The 18,549-nt window shown below is 45.6% G+C and overlaps 1 pseudogene across 1 annotated transcript in view; it reads left to right on the top strand.

Moving 5' to 3' along the window:
• Window positions 1–445: 445 nt before the first annotated feature.
• The window catches only part of LOC309659613, a 62,406-nt pseudogene continuing 44,302 nt past the window's right edge, over window positions 446–18,549 (top strand). Inside the window, exons 1-2 of the transcript in view lie at window positions 446–7,979; window positions 15,291–15,372. The product of the transcript in view is annotated as an uncharacterized misc_RNA (transcript). The remainder of the gene's footprint in view (window positions 7,980–15,290; window positions 15,373–18,549) is intronic.

Raw genomic sequence — 18,549 nt, 5'->3', positions numbered from 1 at the left:
ATATTTATAATTGTTATATCGTCTTCTTGGATTGATCCCTTCATCATTATGTAGTGTCCTTCCTTGTCTCTTGTAACATTCTTTACTTTAAGGTCTTAATGATATGAGTATTGCTACTCCAGCTTTCTTTTGATTTCCATTTGCATGGAATATCTTTTTCCATCTCCTCACTTTCAGTTTGTATGTGTCCCTAGGTCTGAAGTGGGTCTCTTGTAGACAGCATATATATGGGTCTTGTTTTTGTATCCATTCAGCGAGCCTGTGTCTCTTGGTTGGAGCATTTAACCCATTCACGTTTAAGGTAATTATCGATATTTATGTTCCTATTATCATTTTCTTAATTGTTTTGGGTTTGTTTTTGTAGGTCCTTTTCTTCTCTTGTGTTTCCCACTTAGAGAAGTTCCTTCAGCATTTGTGGTAGAGCTGCTTTGATGGTGCTGAATTCTCTTAGCTTTTGCTTGTCTGTAAAGCTTTTGATTTCTCCATCAAATCTGAATAAGATCCTTGCCGGGTAGAGTAATCTTGGTTGTAGGTTCTTCCCTTTCATCACTTTAAATATGTCATGCCACTCCCTTCTGGCTTGTAGAGTTTCTGCTGAGAAATCAGCTGTTAACCTTATGGGAGTTCCCTTGTATGTTATTTGTCGTTTTTCCCGTGCTGCTTTCAGTAATTTTTCTTTGTCTTTAATTTTGGCAAATTTGATTACTATGTGTCTCGGTGTTTTCTCCTTGGGTTTATCCTGTATGGGACTCTCTGTGCTTCCTGGACTTGGGTGGCTCTTTCTTTTCCCATGTTAGGGAAGTTTTCGACTATAATGTCTTTGAATATTTTCTCGGGTCCTTTCTCTCTCTCTTCTCCTTCTGGGAACCCTATAATGCGAAAGTTGCTGTGTTTAATGTTGTCCCAGAGGTCTCTTAGTCTGTCTTCATTTCTTTTCATTCTTTTTTCTTTATTCTGTTCTGCAGCAGTGAATTCCACCATCCTGTCTTCCAGGTCACTTATCCATTCTTCTGCCTCAGTTATTCTGCTATTGATTCCTTCTAGTGTAGTTTTCATTTCAGTTATTGTATTGTTCATCTCTGTTTGTTTGTTCTTTAATTCTTCTAGGTCTTTGTTAAACATTTCTTGCATCTTTTTGATCTTTGCCTCCATTCTTTTTCCGAGGTCCTGAATCATCTTCACTATCATTATTCTGAATTCTTTTCCTGGAAGGTTGCCTATCTGCACTTCATTTAGTTGTTTTTCTAGGGTTTTATCTTGTTCCTTCATCTGATACATAGCCCTCTGCCTTTTCATCTTGTCTATCTCTCTGTGAATGTGGTTTTTGTTCCACAGGCTGCAGGATTGTAGTTCTTCTTGCTGTCTGCCCTCCGGTGGATGAGGCTATCTAAGAGGCTTGTGTAAGCTTCCTGATGGGAGGGACTGGTGGTGGGTAGAGCCGGGTGTTGCTCTGGTGGGCAGAGCTCAGTAAAACTTTAATCTGCTTGCCTACTGATGGGTGAGGCTGAGTTCCCTCTCTGTTGGTTGTTTGGCCTGAGGCAACCCAGCACTGGAGCCTACAGGCTCTTTGGTGGGGCTAATGGTGTACTCCAGGAGGGCTCACGCCAAGGAGTACTTCCCAGAACTTCTGCTGCCAGTGTCCTTGCCCCTGCAGTGAGCCACAGCCACCCCCCACCTCTGCAGAAGACCCTCTAGCACTAGCAATTATGTCTAGTTCAGTCTCCAATGAGGTCACTGCTCCTTCCCCTTGGGTCCTGATGTGCACACTACTTTGTGTGTGCCCTCCAAGAGTGGAGTCTCTGTTTCCCCCAGTCCTGTCAAAGTCCTGCAATCAAATACTGTTAGCCTTCAAAGTCTGATTCTCTGGGAATTCCTCCTCCCATTGCCAGATGCCCAGGTTGGAAAGCCTGACCTGGGGCTCAGAACCTTCACTCCAGTGGGTGGACTTCTGTGGTACAATTGCTCTCCAGTTTGTGAGTCACCCACCCAATGGTTATGGGATTTGATTTTACTGTGATTGCACCCCTCCTATCATCTCACTACAGCTTCTCCTTTGTCTTTGGATGTGAGGTTTCCTTTTTGGTGAGTTCCAGTGTCTTCCTGCCGATGATTGTTCAGCAGTTACTTGTGATTCTGGTGCTCTCACAAGAGGGAGTGAGGACACATCCTTCTACTCCACCATCTTGAACCAATCTTGAAATTAGCGCCCTTTTAAACGACCAATGGATCAATGTTATTAGTCTGCTTGGGCCACCATTACAAAATACCACAGACTCAGTGGTTTAAACAGCAGATATTTATTTCTCTAGTTCTGAAGGCTGGGAAGACCAAAACCAAGGTGCTGGCCAATTCAGTTCCTGGCGAAGACACACTTGCTGGCTTGCAGATGACCACCTTCTCTGCTGTGTCCTCACATGGCAGACAGAGAGTTCTCATCTCTCTTTCTCTTCTGGTAAGGACATTAATCCCACCAGGGGGGCCCCACTCACATGACCTCATCTAAACCTAATTGCCTCCCAGAGACCTCACCTCCAACCAACTACCATCTCACTGGGGGATTAGTGCTTCAACATATGAATTTTAAGGGGACACAAACATTCAGTCCATAACATTCTGCCCCTGGCCTCCCTAAAATTCATACAGATATACAAAAATATTCATCCCATCCCAACAGTCCCAAAAGTCTCAACTCATTCTAGCATCAACTCTAAAATCAAGAGCCTAAAGTCTTATCTAAATCAGGTATGGGTGAGATTCAAGGTATGATTCATACTGAGGCAAAACTCCTTTCCAGCTGTGAACCTGTGAAACCAGAAAAGTTACCTGCTTCCAAATACAGTCCTGGAACAGGCATAGGCTAAACATTCCCATTCCAAAAGGGAGAAAGTGGAAGGAAGGTGTTATGGTCCCAAGGAAGTACAAAACCTAGCAAGGCAAATATCGTTACATCTTATGGCTGGAGAATAATTCTCTTTGGTTCTATGCCCAGCCCTCTGGTCCTTTGGAGCAATGGTCCTGCCTTCAGGACCCAGTGGATTGGCAACACCATCCCTATTGCTCTGCTTGGCAGGTTACCACCCCCCGCCTCCAGGTGGCCCCACCCCCAAGGCTCCAGAAGACCACTATCTGACCTGTTGAAACTGAGGTGATGCCCACCCCCCCTACCTTTTGAAACCAAGGAAGCAGCCCTGATGATCTCTGAATTGCCTTCAGGGTCATTTTTCCCTTGTCTTGAAGAATAGCACATGTTCACAGCCAAATAACTTTATGGTCCAGTCCTGTCTATAGTACCTAACAAGCCCAATAGCCTTCCCTCATTTGGTCTGAGCTCCATTCCTTTGGATTGAAACTGGCAGTGTTGCTGATGGAGTGGCTAATTAGGTCTGTAGTCTATTCCCATACTAATCCCCTTATCAAAGGGTTGTTGGGCCCCACCTTACTGTTCTCTTCAGAAAAACTTCCTCATTTTTTGCAATATGGACAGGGTGAGAATTTTCAAAACCGTAAGTTAGGATCTTTTTTTTTTTAATTTATTTTTTGCTGCCTTGGGTCTTCGTTGCTGTGTGCAGGCCCTCTCTAGGTGCAGCCAGCGGGGGCCATTCTTTGCTGCGGAGCGCAGGCCTCTCATTGCAGTGGTCTCTCTTTGTTGTTGAGCACAGGCTCTAGGCGCAGCGGGCTTCAGTAGTTGTGGCGTGTGGGCTCAGTAGTTGTGGCTCGCAGGCTCTAGAGTGCGGGCTCGGTAGTTGTGATGCAAGGGATTAGTTGCTCTGTGGCATGTGGGATCCTCCTGGACCAGGGCTCAAACCTGTGTCCCCTGCGTTGGCAGGCAGATTCTTAACCACTGCACCACCAGGGAAGCCCTCAGGATATTTTCTGCTTAACAATTGCTTCTTCAATGTATTCCTCTCTTTTCACATTATATTACAAGCAATCAGGAGGCACCAAGCCTCTCCTTCAACACTTTGCTTAGAAATCACCTCAGTTAAACATGCATTTTCATTTCTCACAAGTTCTACCTTCCACAAAACACTAAAACATGAACATAATTGTGCCGAGTTCTTTGCCATTTTTATAAAATTTATCACTTTTTCTCCATTGTCTTATAACATGTTCCTCATTCCCATCTGAGACTTCACCAGAACAGGCTTTATAGCCCATATTTCTACCAACATTCTGTTCATGACTATTTATGCTTTCTCTAAGAAAATGGACATTTCTCTATAGCTCTCCTCTTTTCCTTGTAGGCCCTCAGCTCAATCAACTTTAACTGCCTGTTCATGGCAATCTTGATCTTTTCTAGCATGCACCTCCAAACTCTCCCAGCCTCTACCCATTATCCTGTTGCAAAGCTGCTTCCACATTTTTAGGTGTTTGTTACAGCAGCATCCCACCTCACAGTACCAAAATTCTGTCTTAGCTCAGTCTGCTCTAATGAATACCGTAGCCTGGGTGGCTTAAACAACAAATATTCTTTTCTCACGTTTTATAGGCTGGAAATCCGAGACCAGCATGCCAAGATGGTTGGGTTTTTGTTTTTGTTTTATTTTGGACGCACCGCATGGCATGCAGGATCTTATTTCCCTGACCGGGGATAGAACCCGTGCCCCCTGCAGTGGAAGCGCGGAGTCTTAACCACTGGACTGCCAAGGAAGTCCAGATGGTTGGGTTCTGATGAGCATCTTCTTCCTGACTCACAGACAGGCATCTTCTCACTGTGTGCTCACACGTCCTTTCCTCAGTGCATGCACATGGAGAGAAACAGCAGAAAGAAGATAGGTAAGGAAACAGAGGACTTGAACAACACGATAAACCAACTAGATCAAACATATATGAACACTCTACCCAACAACAACAGAATTCACACTCTTCTGAGAGATCTTTGTCTCTCCTCCTCTGTCTATAAGGGCATTAATCTCATCATAAGGGTCCCACGCTTATGACTTTATCTAAACCTAATCATCTCCCAAAGGTCCCTCCTCCAAAAACCATCACATTGGGGGTTAGAGCATCAATATAAGAATCTTGCAGTGAGACAAATTTTCAGTCCATAACATGTATCATGTTGATTTTATTATTATTCATTTGCTTACCAGTGAGATTCATTATCTTGAATTTCATAGGTTTGTTAAACATTTATGGTTTTTCTTAGATGAGTAGCCAGTTTATGGCCTTTGCCCATTTTCCTACTGAGGTGTTCATTTTTAACTTCTTGATTTGTAAGAGCTCTTTATATTGTAAGAAGACTAACACTTTGTTACATATAGAGTAAAATTTTACAGTTTGCTTTTCTCTTGAAATTGGTTTTTTAACAGTAACTTTTATAAATAAATTATTAATTCTAATGTTTAATTTCTATTAATAAAAACTTTAAAAATTTACATATAATTAAGCTTTTCACTTTTTTCTTTATGATTCCTGCTTTGGTATCATTCATAGAAATACTTGAACAACTTCAGTGTCATAGGAATTTAGCAAGGAATATTAGTAATAACAATAGCAAAATTACTAATAATCACTGTCATTTTTTGAGTATTTACTATGTATCAGACACTCTACATACATTATTCTACAGGGATACCTCAGAGATATTGCAGGTCTGGTTCCAGACTACCACAGTAAAGTGAATATCACAATACAATGAGTCATGGAAATTTTTTGGTTTCCCAGTGTATATAAAAGTTATGCTTGGGACTTCCGTGGCGGTACAGTGGTTAAGACTCTGAGCTCCCACTGCAGGGGGCACGGGTTCGTTCGTCGGGGAAATAAGATCCCACATGCTGCACGACACGGCCGAAAAACAAAAATAGTTATGCTTGCATTATACTGTAATCTATTAAGTGTGCAATAACATTATGTCTAAAAAACCAATATACATACCCTAATTTTAAAATACTTTATTACTAAAAAACACCAAAACAATTATAATAGCAACATCAAAGATCAGTGATCACAGATATAATAATAACAGAAAGTTTGAAATATTGTGAAAATTACCAAAATGTGACACAGAGGCACGAAAGGAACAAATGCTTTTGGAAAAATGTCACCAATAGACTTGCTTGATGCAGGGTTGCCACAGATCTTCAGTTTTTTTAAAAAACACAATATCCACAAAGCCTGATAAAGAAAAGTGCAATAAAATAAGGCATGTCTGTATTTAATACTCACAACAAACCTAGGAAGTAATTATTATTCCCATCCTACAGATTAGGAAACCGAGTCTCAAGAAGACAAAGTAACTTGCTTGCAGTCATGTGAGTTGCAAGTGTTGGAGCTGAAATTCAGTCACTGTGCAGATAAATGAGTAGATCCGGTCCCCATCCAGGCTCTGCTGTGCTGGCTGTTAGAAGGGACCCCATGCATGTCCCTTCCCCCCCACCCCCGAGCCTTCATGTCACCTGTAAAATTTGTTTAGCAATAACTTCCTTATAGAGTTGTTGAGGGATTTTTTAAATTAATTTTTATTGGAGTATAGTTGCTTTACAATGTTGTGTTAGTTTCTGCTGTACAGCAAAGTGGATCAGCTATATGTATACATATATCCCCTATTTTTTGGATTTCCTTCCCATTTAGGTCACCACAGAGCATTGAGTAGAGTTCCCTGTGCTATACAGTAGGTTCTCATTAGTTGTCTGTTTTATACACAGTAGTGTATATATGTCAATCCCAATCTCCCAATGTTGATGGATTTAAATGAGAAAAAAATTATGTAACGTGCCTGGCACCAAGAGACCATCAGTGGAAGAGAGGCCTCTTTCTTGGAGTACCTAACTCTTTCCCTCCCCTCTCTTTGTTGAGGGGTGGGGCAGAGCCTGTGAGAGAAAGGGCAAACCAGTGCCTGCAGTGAGGGGCAGAGGTTGAAATCCCAGGCCTAGCATCTAAGTAAGGAGCAGAGTGTGGTGCAACGCACGCACACCATCACGCCTCCGAAAGAGGTCCCACCCAGGAGTGACTCAGATGCTTTGGACAGCTTTCCCTGTGTGGGAAGCGTGGGTGGGGCTGGATCGGGAAGATCTCCCCGCTGTTCAAAAGCAGCCACTCTTGCTTGTAAGGAGTGCCTGCAAGGTTACTGCTCATCTCCCGCTGTCACCCTGGTGGCCCTGACATACACACTGAGACCATGGGAACCCTCGGGGGACACCTGGTAGCAGGGATCTTCTTCTTCTCTTCTCACTCTACTACTTGGTGCTGGTGTCCTTGGCCCTGCTACGGGGACAGAGGTTCCTCAAACCCCCTCTGCCCCCAAGGGAGAAGCGAGGGCACAGGTGGTGGCAGCTGGTCCCTGTGGAAGGAGTGGGGAAGGTGGTTTTCCCCCTGATTCTCATTTTCCCCGAGTTCTTCCACCCGCCGGGAACAAAGCGGTTGATGACGGTGGACTGGGAGGCCCCTCGGCGACCGTTCACGTTCAAGGACGAGCGGCGGCACCTCACCACGTACGGGTCCTTCCCCCTCGGTGGCATGGTGGACATCGCGAGCCAGGCGTGCCAGGCGTGTGCAGCTGGAGCAGGCAGCCGAGGCGCTGGCCTTCTGTGCGCTGGTGCTGCTGGCGGTGACCCACGCCGAGCACACGGGCGCCCTGGAGACCCGCGTGCACACGCTGTTCACAGTGCCTGCCTTCCTGGTCGGCCTGTGCTCATCATCGAGATGTGGGTCCCCAGCCAGCCCAGCTCTGGGTGCTCAAGACTTGGGTGGGGCTGGTGCTCAGCAGCGGGCTGATGCAGCTGAGCATGCTGATGTACACGCCTCCCTCTGGGCAGCCCTGGGGAGGGGAAAACCCCGTGGACCTCGCCTTCCGCACCATCTGCTTCTGCTGGCACCTGGCCTTAGGGGCCGCCATCTACGGCCTCTGCAGCCTCCGGCATGATCGCTTCTCCTCCTGGAGAAAGGCCCCAGGTGCCAAGTACCACCTGTGCCCCATAGGCGAGGGCAGTGAAGAGCTTGAGAAGCTCCGGGCAGGGGCCCAACTACGAGATGGGGGTGTCTAGGTATAGAATCTGTCCCTGTGCTGCACCCTTTGTAATGAGAGCTTTGAGGATGCCCACCGTGTGCCTAGCGCAGAAATGTCCTGGGATCTGCAGTGTGGCTTTCCATCACAGGGGTCCCCGTCCTTGTTCCTGAATGAACCTTCCAGCTCCTAGGATTCCTGCTATCTATCTCTCTGTTCTCTCCAGGCCTGTCTCTTTCCTGTCTCGCTATTCAGTATGGTTCCTAACCATGGACTTACATGAAGTGAGAGCAGGAGTAGTGTTTATCTTTGACAGCTTTTGGGATCCAAGAGGAAGAAATGAAATGAGGGAACAGAGAGAGACGGAGGGTCTCTGGGGACTCGGCAGGGCTCTGCGGGTCTGAGGCTGGGCTGGCTTAGCGTGTGCATGTGTGTGCCGGCGGCTGAAGTGGTGAAACGTGTGAAAAGGAAGGGGCTCTGTTTTCACATCGTGGTGAGGACTTCTGTTTTCTTCGTTTCTCTCTGTTTTTTATTCACACTAAGTGTAGCAGGAAGAAGAGCTGGTTTTGTTGTTGCTGTTTCCTAGTCTAAACTGGACGAGGCTACTTCTGCCTGAGGGAGTAAGGGATGAGGGGAAAGGGGGTGGCAATCAGCTTAGCAGGGCTCAAGTCTGGGGAGAAAGGAGGCAAGGGAGGAATTCCCAAAGGTGGGTGTAAGAAATGAGGATTATATCTGTATAATTTTAAGTTGTTTGGGTTCTGCTGTGACATAAAACAACTCCATTGCTTATGCAGAGTCTTTCAGTAAAGTCTTATGATACACATACATGTGTCTTGTGTGAGTGATTCTGGGGCAAGATCAAAGAAAGGGCCCAGATTTCAGGTGGTGGGAGCAGAAGGGGAAGAACCGCCATGAAACATGGGGCACAGATGACCTCAGTGGTTCTGAAGATGCAGGAACTCGGAGCCAAGAGGGAAACTGCAGCCCCTGGAACCTGCAGAACTTTCCAGCCAGTCACTGAGTTCCTCCCAGAATGAGGAGAGGAGGTGCTAATAAATTCACATACTCAGTGAAATATATGAAAGCAAACTATATAAAAATACTTATCCCTGGGTACAATCAGAAAACTGCTTCTGATAGCATGTGTCTGCTTATGTGAGATGATAAACGCAGCATTTGGAAGTCTGAAGAGGCAGGAAGACGGGAGTAGATGCTGGCCATAGATGTGGACAAAGGACCACAGAGAAAAGTGCCCACACATGAAGCAGCGGCAATTCTGCCATGGCACACGCAGTCAGAGATGCTGTCCTCAGAGACAGAAAAGCTCTACGAAGCACAGAGAGGGATTTGCATTTGCAGGTGGAGGGCAAGATGGGCTGCACATTGTCCTCTGAAATATGCCTGGACACTCCCTAAAGAAGCAGGGGGCAAGAGTGTGGAAACAGGCCCTGGAAACAGTAGAACAGGGGTTAAAGCGAAGAAGGGGTACAAGGGAAAGGATGGAAGTGGGGCAGGGGTCTGGCAAGTCACATGGGCTGGGCTTGCAGAGGAGGGACACTCTGGGTCTAAGGAAGAGACATGTCTTCCTGCAGCAGCTGGAACCAGGCCAGCCTCAGCTTTCCTCCCCAGCAAAGCAGGAACCAACCTAAGGAAAGGTCAGCACCTTTCTTTCTGTCCCCACCCTAAAAAGCCCAGAAACAGAGCCAGCTTTACCGGCGGCTTGTGCGCCCCCAGCAGTGAAAGCACCGAGTCCTAACCACTGGACTGCCAGGGAATTCCCAGGGCCCCTCACTTTATATCTTCCGTCCAAAGCCCTGGGTGAGGCCATAGCAAGGGGTCCATATGATCGTTTATCACTGAAAAATAGCAAAAGTTAGATATTTCTGTATTCTTTTTTTCTCCATAAAATCTGACTGCACCCTCTCCCTGAAGACTTAACACAGATTTACTTTCAGGATGCCTTATGATAAACACACCTCTTTCCCTGTTAGTAGAACATCCTTTATTCAAGGATAATGGTAAGACTCTTCCTTCTTCAGCTTGGAAACAAGAAGCTTAAAATGCTAATGACATCACACACTGGCTGAGAACCACCTGCTAAAGTAGAATCCCTCAGTCAACAAATGTAAATAAGTCTTATCAGATGCTGGGCCTGACTTAAAGAGGAGTAATTGGAGGTGCAGAAAACTGATGGCTAGGAGAGAGATGGGAAGTAATTTACAGAGGTGGGTCCTGTTTATCTTCATTTGTGCTGTGTGCGGGAATTCTTGTCCTGCACATCTGGCCCTTGCCCAGCGAATCAGTCATGGCTCTCTAGGGAATCAGAACCAATAGGATGTGGATAGACAGACAGAGAATTTAAGGAATGGACTCATGAGATCGTGAGGACTGGCAAGTACAAAATCTTCAGGGCACGCCAGCAGGCTGGAGACCCAGGGGAGAGTTGATGTTGCCATCTTGAGTCTGAAGGCAGTCTGGAGGCAGAATTCCTTCTTCCTCAGGACACCGCAGACTTTTCTTTTAAGGCTTTCAACTGATTGGATGAGGCCCACCCACTCTATGGAGGGTAATCTGCATGTTCAAAGTATACTAATTTAAATGTTAATCACATTTGTTAAAAATACCTTCACAGGGATTTCCCTGGTGGTCCAGTGGGTAAGACTCCACGCTCCCAATGCAGGGGGACCCGGTTCGATCCCTGGTCGGGGAACTAGATCCCACATGCCACAACTCAAAAAAAAAAAGATCCCACATGCCTCAAGGAAGATCCCGCATGCAGCAACCAAGACTCAGCACAGCCAAATAAATAAATAAATAATTTTTAAAAATACCTTCATAGCAACATCTAGACTGCTGTTTGACCAAACAACTGAGTACCGTGGCCCAGCCAAGTTAATTAACCATCATACTCAGCATAATGGAACATGGCCACTCAAACATGATTTATGTCAACTGTGTTTGTCATGATTGTTGGAGACCTTCCTAAAGAATAACAGTAACTTCATTTTAAATGAACTCCATCATTATTCGTTCTGACTGCAGTGTGACTACAACTATATAATGGTCTATGGACTTTATCCCTTCCCTGTATCCTCCAGAAGGAGAATGATAGAGTGATGGGTGTGCAGGTAGGTGACACTTGATTTTCAATTAAAAGAATAATGCTTAGAGGCTATTTTTTCTTTTTCATGTTACATATTTTAGACATCTTAGAAAATAACAAAAAGTAGTTTAAAGTATTTTGAAATCTACCATAATGCTCTTACCCAGAATTAATTACTGCCTGGCAGGGCTAAAAGGGTAGAATGTATTTCAACCACACTAAGAGGTTGGATGGTAGGGTTTACATATCAGAGATGAGGCCTTTCCTGCTGAAGATGACTGATGTGCCTGATGACCAAGGCGTGGCTGACTGAAAAGTGTTGCAGGTGAAGGTCACTGAAGATAAGGAAATCCAGAACTGGGAGTCTAGTGCTGTGGGAAGGAACTGAGTAAGGATACTGACATGCCTGGAAGATGGCAACATTGGGCTGGAGAAGAACCCAGAGCCCAGTCTGCAGCGAATTTGGAGGAGGAGGAGGTGGTAAGGTATCAAGGATGGCCAGAAGACAGAAAATGTGACTAACATCAGCTTCAAAGGAGGAAGTGATCAGGGTTAAGCAGACATGGTAATACCTACCCCACAGAGGTACTGTGAGAAATAAATAAGGTTCTGCATAAACAACACTTAATACACAGTATGGTGTACAGTAGATGCTCAATACATATTAGCTTGAGATTCTGAATATACATATGCGCAATGACCAGACCATATATAAAAATAAAACTCTGACCCACAATCTGCAGCAACCAGCCCAGGAAGCCAGCCTGCTATCTATAAATCAGACTTGTAGAAAGTCAGCTATCGCTCACTACTAACCAGTCCAGGTAGCCAAATAATAACCCCTATAACAACTGACCCAAAATGGGAAGGACCTGATTAATAACTAACAGCTTCCCTAATTTTTGCCCTGCTTCCAACTTAGGACCAACCAAAGAAAGCCAAATATGCATCCCTAAACAATCACACTCCTAGTTAGCCCCACTAGTTAACCCCACTCCTAGTTAGCCAGCCTGCAGCTTCCCTATGCCAACAGCCTCCAATCAAGGCATAACGGATGCCTTCTCTTTTTTTTCCCACTCTGAAGCATTCCCATTCCCCTGCCTGTCTTTGGGTCTTTGCCAAAAAGCAAATAAAGGTGGCTAACTCCCTTGCTATAGCAAGCCCTGAATATAAAGCCTTTTCTTGTTCTCCTTTGGTTGGTTTTCATCTATTTTCACATGTTTAATTCTTTCATTTATTCATTCAAGCAGTTATTCAATATTTATTGAGCATATGTTGATACTATATGCCAGACCCCATGCTGGGACATGAGAATAATGACGTGACCCAGATGCGCAGGTCCCTGCCTTCAAGCTCATTGTGGTTGTGGGAGAAGAAAGGCAAATAAACAGCAAGGTAAGTACAGTCTGAAAAGGACTGTGATGAGGGGCAGCTAATCCAGACTTGTGAATCAGGGAAAGCTTCCTAGAAAAGTGATGTCACCACAGGGACCTGAAGGATGAATATGGCCAAGGGAAGAGTGATGAGGGAAACAGTCAGGAACAAGTGAAACGGCCATAGGAAAAGTCCCCAGGCCATTGCATAAACACCGAAGGAAGTGAATGAAAGTGGGATGACTGGACCTCCGTGTTTGAGCCTGGAGTGGTGAACCATGAAGGTGGAAAGGCAGACAAGGGTCAGAATCCTTCTAGGCCACACGAAGGCATTTGGCATTTATCCTAAAGCTGACAGTAATGATCAGATTTCCATTTTGGAAACATCACTCAGGCTCCATGTGGAGTGAGGCCTGGAGGGCAAACCTGGAAGCAGGGAGACCAGTTAGGAGACTAACAGGTGATGGTGGCTGGAGGAGAAGAAAAGTGCAAGGACTGGGAAGATGAGTTAGATGTTCCCACCCGGGACATCACGGCTGGAGGTCAGTAGGGTCGGGGGGTTGGAGTGGGTGGGACAAGCCAAAGCTTGTACAGCTGAGGAAGAAAGTAAATGCAGTCACTGAGAAAATGAAATCCACAGTGGGGGCTGGAGAAGAAGAGATGAATTCTGGATGGAGACATGAAGTTTAAGGTGTCGTTCTGCAAGAAGGTGGATGAACTTGTCTGGAGCTCAAGAGAAAGGATGGGTAGAGAGGGCAATCTGAAAGTCATAAACGGTCATTAAAGCCATTTATGGGGATGGATGAGATTGCCGAGGGATAGGGTACGGGGAAGAGGGCTTGGAACGGGACTCTGGGAGGCACTACACCTAACTGGAAAAAAGAAGGCAGGCACTCGTAAGGCAAACCAAGAAAGAGTAGCCAGGGACGTGTGGGGAAAATCAGGACCTTGCTGTAATATAGATACTAAATATTGATATTGTTTTAATAAAGGGAGTAGCAAACAAAGCCTCGTTTCTTATTCCCAGTTCCTCCTTCCCCTTCCAGAGAAGGATGGTCCCCAGGACACTGGGAGGGAACTTACTCTACTAGTTACTAGTGGAACTGGTCATGCATTGCCCCATAGTGTTGCCCAAGCTGCATCAACAAAGTGCTAGCGTTGGTACACATCATTAAGTAAAACTGGATGATGAAATAATGGGAAGAAATGCACATGCTTAGGACAAGGACGTCCCCCTGAGGCAGGAGATAGATAGCCCCCCTCCTGAACCCTCCCTGCCCATGGTAAACAGCTGGAGTTTGTTCCCTGTGGACCGATACTCCAATATGAAAATAGCAGGACAATTGAGAGAGGAGGCTGGGCCCTGCCCAGATAAGAGATAAGGGACCACATATTTCTCATTCTCAAAGTCAAGGAGACCTTCCCGACTAGAAAGCTCCTTGGAGGTCAAAAGGGAAGTGATGCTAAGCTACCCATAGGCCTCTTCTCTGGAATCCATCTTAGCTGAGAGATGCGAGAGCACACATGGAGGATCCTGAGATATACCAAACACAGACTCAGAAGCAGGCCATTTAAAATGACCGGCCAAAGGGAACCCGGAAGAAGTGCCCCATATAAGTGATTTAAACTACCATGAGGGCACCACTCTCTCTCTGAGTCCGCCTGTGTGTCTAGCCACCCGTACTGTACTCTTTTTCCTCCTAATAAACACTTTATTTCACTACTCTCCATCTTTGTGGGGATTCTCTTCTGCAAAGCCAAAGGGCCATGGATTCAGCTCTCTCACTGCCGTGACCCAAACTCAATCTCTGGCCAGGAACCGAAACCCTGCTTCAAGCCGCTGCAGGCCGAGGCCACCTGGGCTCACCCCTACGTCACGCCCAGCTGAGGATTTTACTAGTATCTTGGTTAGGTGGGACTGGCAGTTAATTCCAGGACCACCGTGGGCATTATTCCAGTTTGATGGTTGAACAGTATACAGTTAACTATTTAGTTCATTAGCCCGGGTTACTGAGTGCCTACCATCATATTTCCTCTCTCTTCAATAGCCTGTGGGTACAAAAGGGACCACAGGAAGGATAATGGTTTATGTTTCAAGTCCCCCAACCTCTTAAGCCCCCTCTGAGGTACCCCTCCCCGTCCCCACAAGCCTCTCTCTCTCTCCCCCCCCCCCACACACTTTCCCTCTCCCTCTCTCTTCCCTCCTCTCACCCTCTCTCTTCTCTCCCCTCACCCACTCTCTTCTCTCCCCTCACCCACTCTCTTCTCTCCCCTCACCCACAAGCTCTGGGCCTTCCAGTTTCCAGGAGAGTCCAGAGATTACCCTTCGGCCTTCCTCACTGCCAATGGTGTCCCTGGTAACGAGGCCGCTTTCCTCTCTAATTCGCAATTCTTTAAAGACTGCATAGAGGCCCTCCCCCCACCCAACCAGGAAAAAACGTCCTTCTCCCAGCACTGTGCGCCCACCCTCGGCGGCCCTCCGCCCGCCTGAAAACAGTTCCTTAACTTCCCCTGGCAACCCCACTCTCCAGGGACACAGTCCCCAAGGACCAGTCTCCGCGTGGCAGCATCCTCACTGCCTAGCTCATCAACCGGTCCTGCTGTCCTGGGACAGAATCTAGGCGCGTGGGGACTGGGAGACAAGAGTTGGGAGAGACACTTCACTTATTTTGTACTTCTGATTGTTTTATCATGTACAAAAGAAAGAATACGGGTAATACGCTCGATTTCTTTTTCAACGAAATCAAAATTAAAACTGTACTAAGGGCACAGAACTATCTAGTAAACCGTGAGGAACGCACGGAGCCCAGTTCTGCCAGGCTGCCCCCGGCTGTGCCTGATGTGCTCCACGGCCACCCTCTTGTTACAGGGGTTCCGGCCTGAGAATGGCCGGGGTGCCAGGCCCCTCACCCCTGTGCAGTTCCTTTCCCCTCCTCGGGACGGGGGCGGAGGTCAGGAACTCAGCCCGGAGCCCACCTCTGCGCGGGCGAGGGGCTGCGGGGACGCTGCGGCGCGTGGCGCGACCGCCCCAGCGTGCGCTCAAGGGAGGAGCGCGCCTCCCACCGCGCCGCACTTTCTTTTCCCGCCTCGCCCTGGAGGTCCGGCCTCGCAGCTCGCCCGGGAGAGTGTCCAGACGAGGTGGTGTACCCGCCCCTCCTGGGTCGTTTGTATCCTCAGCGCCCAACACCACACCAGATTCGGGAGGCAGAGGCTGCGCGGGGGAGGAAGCTTCGCGTTCTGCGTGGGTGCCCAAAGCTAGGCCCCAGCACTGCTGTGCCCTCTTATGCCAAGCCCGCCAGGGCGAGGGCAGGCCGGCCCCAGGTACTCATAGGTTACACGCCTTATCTGGGGAAATGAGGAGGGAGATGGATGAATCACTGATGGATGGACTGATTCTTAGATCTTTTCTGCGTGCACTATTTCTCCAGCTCCTTCTAAGCACTCGGGAGGAATCGGCGAACAAAACAAAGCTCCCCGGCGCTCTCAGATCTAGAGTGGGAGGTGGCAGTGACCTGATTAGTTCATATATTGATGTTTAGCCCTAAGTGTCTACACCACCTCCTCCTACACCCTATTAAAAGCAAACTTTCCTTGACAAATTGGTCTCCATTGTGCACCAAGGGAGCCAGCAAGTGGCAAAAGCATGCTGATTGGGGGAGGGTGTGGGCAGGAAGAGGTATGAGGTTGGGAAACACAATGCCTACGTTAAGCAGAGACATTTTTTTCATTCGTAAAACATCATTTATCATCATCATTTGGGCTTCTCAAAATTTCCTAAGTGCCCCAACCTCTTTTTTAGTCGCTAATATTTGAAAAGAAAGAAAGGATGGCAGTTTCATTCCGCAAGGTCATAAAAACACTTCTATTCACTCGTTATTTAACAGTTTCTGACAAGATGGTTGAGATGCCAGATGTGGTGACAGTTCGTCAGAAGAAAAAGCACAAGTTTGAAAGGCAAATGATAGGGATACATGAATGTCCTCAATGGGAATAACAAGGTTTAATGACCAGACAATAGTGCCCCAAATGTCCGATTAACAGGAAGCGTGGAGCAATGACAAAGGAATCAAAACCAGAGCACCGCCAGACAAGAGGAACTCCAAACAGGCCCTTTCCAGGCATGTTTTTTTTCTTTCTTTCTTTCTTCCTTCCTTTCTTTCTTTCTTCCTCTTGTGATGAAAACTTTTAAGATCCACTCTCTTAGCAACTTTCAAATATACAATACAGTATTATTAACTGTACCCCCATGCTGTACATTACATCTCCATGACTTATTTATTTGATAGCTGGGAGTTTATATTTTTTAACCCTCTCCTCTCATTTCACCCGCCCCCTCTCTGGTGACCACCAATCTGTTCTCTCTATCCATGAGCTTGGATTTGTTTGTTTTTTGTTTGTTTTTAGATTCCACATATAAGTGGGATCATACGGTACCTGTCTTTCTCTGTCTGACTTATTTCGCTTAGCATAATGCCCTCAAGGTCCATCCATGTTGTTGCAAATGGCAAGATTTCATTCTTTTTTATGGCTGAATAATATTCCATTGTATGTATATACACTGCATTTTCTTTGTCCATTCATCCATTGACAGACACTTAGGTTGCTTCCATATCTTGGCTCTTTTAAATAATGCTACAATGAACATGGGGCTGCAGATGTCTTTTCTAATTAGTATTTTTGTTTCCTTTGGATAAATACCCAGAAGTGAATTGTTGAATCACATGGTAGTTCTATTTTTAATTTTTCGAGAAACCTCCATATGGTTTTCCATAGTGGCTGCACCAATGTAGATTCCCAACAACAGTGCACAAGTGTTCCCTTTTCTCCACATCCTTGCCAACACTTGTTATTGCTTGTCTTTTTGATGACAGCCATTCTGACAGGTGTGAGGTGATATCTCATTGTAGTTTTGATTTACATTTCTCTGATGATTAGTGACGTTGGACACCTTTTCATTTACTTGTTGACCATCTGCGTGTCTTCTTTGGAAAAATGTCTATTGAGATCTTCTGCCCATTTTTAAATCTGATTGTTTATTTTTTTTACTATTGAGTCGTATGAGTTCTTTACATATTTTGGATATTAATACCTTATCAGATTTATGATTTGCAAATATTTTTTCCTATTCGGTTGGTTGTCTTTAACCAGTCATTTTTCTTAAGCTGCAAAGCAGAGTAGTTTGTGCCGTGTTTAGTTTCAGGGCTTTTTTTGTCTTTTTTTGTAATTTGACACTACCTGCTCATTTAAGTGACATCCTGTGTGAAACCTACATTCACACACAGGATTTATATGCAGACAAAACAGCATACCATGATTTACCTGTAGACAGAGTCAAGTTCAGAAAATTACTATCAATGATCCTACCAAACTCAATACCCTCTTTTTGTAACAAATAATTTGTCAAGGTCCTTTACTATCTTTTTTTTTTTCCTTTACTATCTTGAACTGAAATTCATAGATAATATAATCTGTCTACATACATGATTGCAAAGACTAGAGATAGATAGATGATAGATAGATAGATAGATAGATAGATAGATAGATAGATAGATAGATGATAGATAGATAGATAGATGACACTATAATATCTGTCAATGCCTCCCAGCCAGAGACCCTCAGGAACACACAGTTGAATAAGTTAAATCTATTGCTCTTTGCAAGGAGGGAGAATATGCACCACAGGGAAATGTGGTAGAAGGGACTTGGAGGATTTAGGTTTGTGTTAGGTGACTTTCAGGAGGATTCATGGAAGTGGTGCTTTGCTTTGGATTAGATGCTGTTGAGAAGTGGGAATCATTCTATAGTTGGCTCTTTTGATAAATGTGACCCAGAAGGAGGGTAGGTTAGATTAAGACTAAAGGTATCATTGTAAAGGAGCAGCAGACACCTGTACTAGCCAAGATAGGGAGATGTTTAGTCATTTCTCTGGTTTGGACCACGTTCACATTACAGAGTGTTCTTGTTTTTATCTAGATCCATCAAGGTCTCAGAGTGGCTTCATCTCATACTGGCAATCTGTGAAATTGTTGATGTGCAACAGGAGAACACATGCTGAGCAGTGAGTGCCAGGCCAACTCCCAGGTGTCATGGATGGCTTTTCTCATTTTCATATCCTAAGTGAAATTAAA

This window comes from Balaenoptera physalus (assembly GCF_965194825.1).
Source record: "Balaenoptera physalus genome assembly, chromosome: 4".
Lineage (NCBI taxonomy): Eukaryota > Metazoa > Chordata > Mammalia > Artiodactyla > Balaenopteridae > Balaenoptera > Balaenoptera physalus.
The sequence above is the reverse complement of the archived record's forward strand: the minus strand, read 5'-3'. Positions and strand labels throughout refer to the sequence as shown.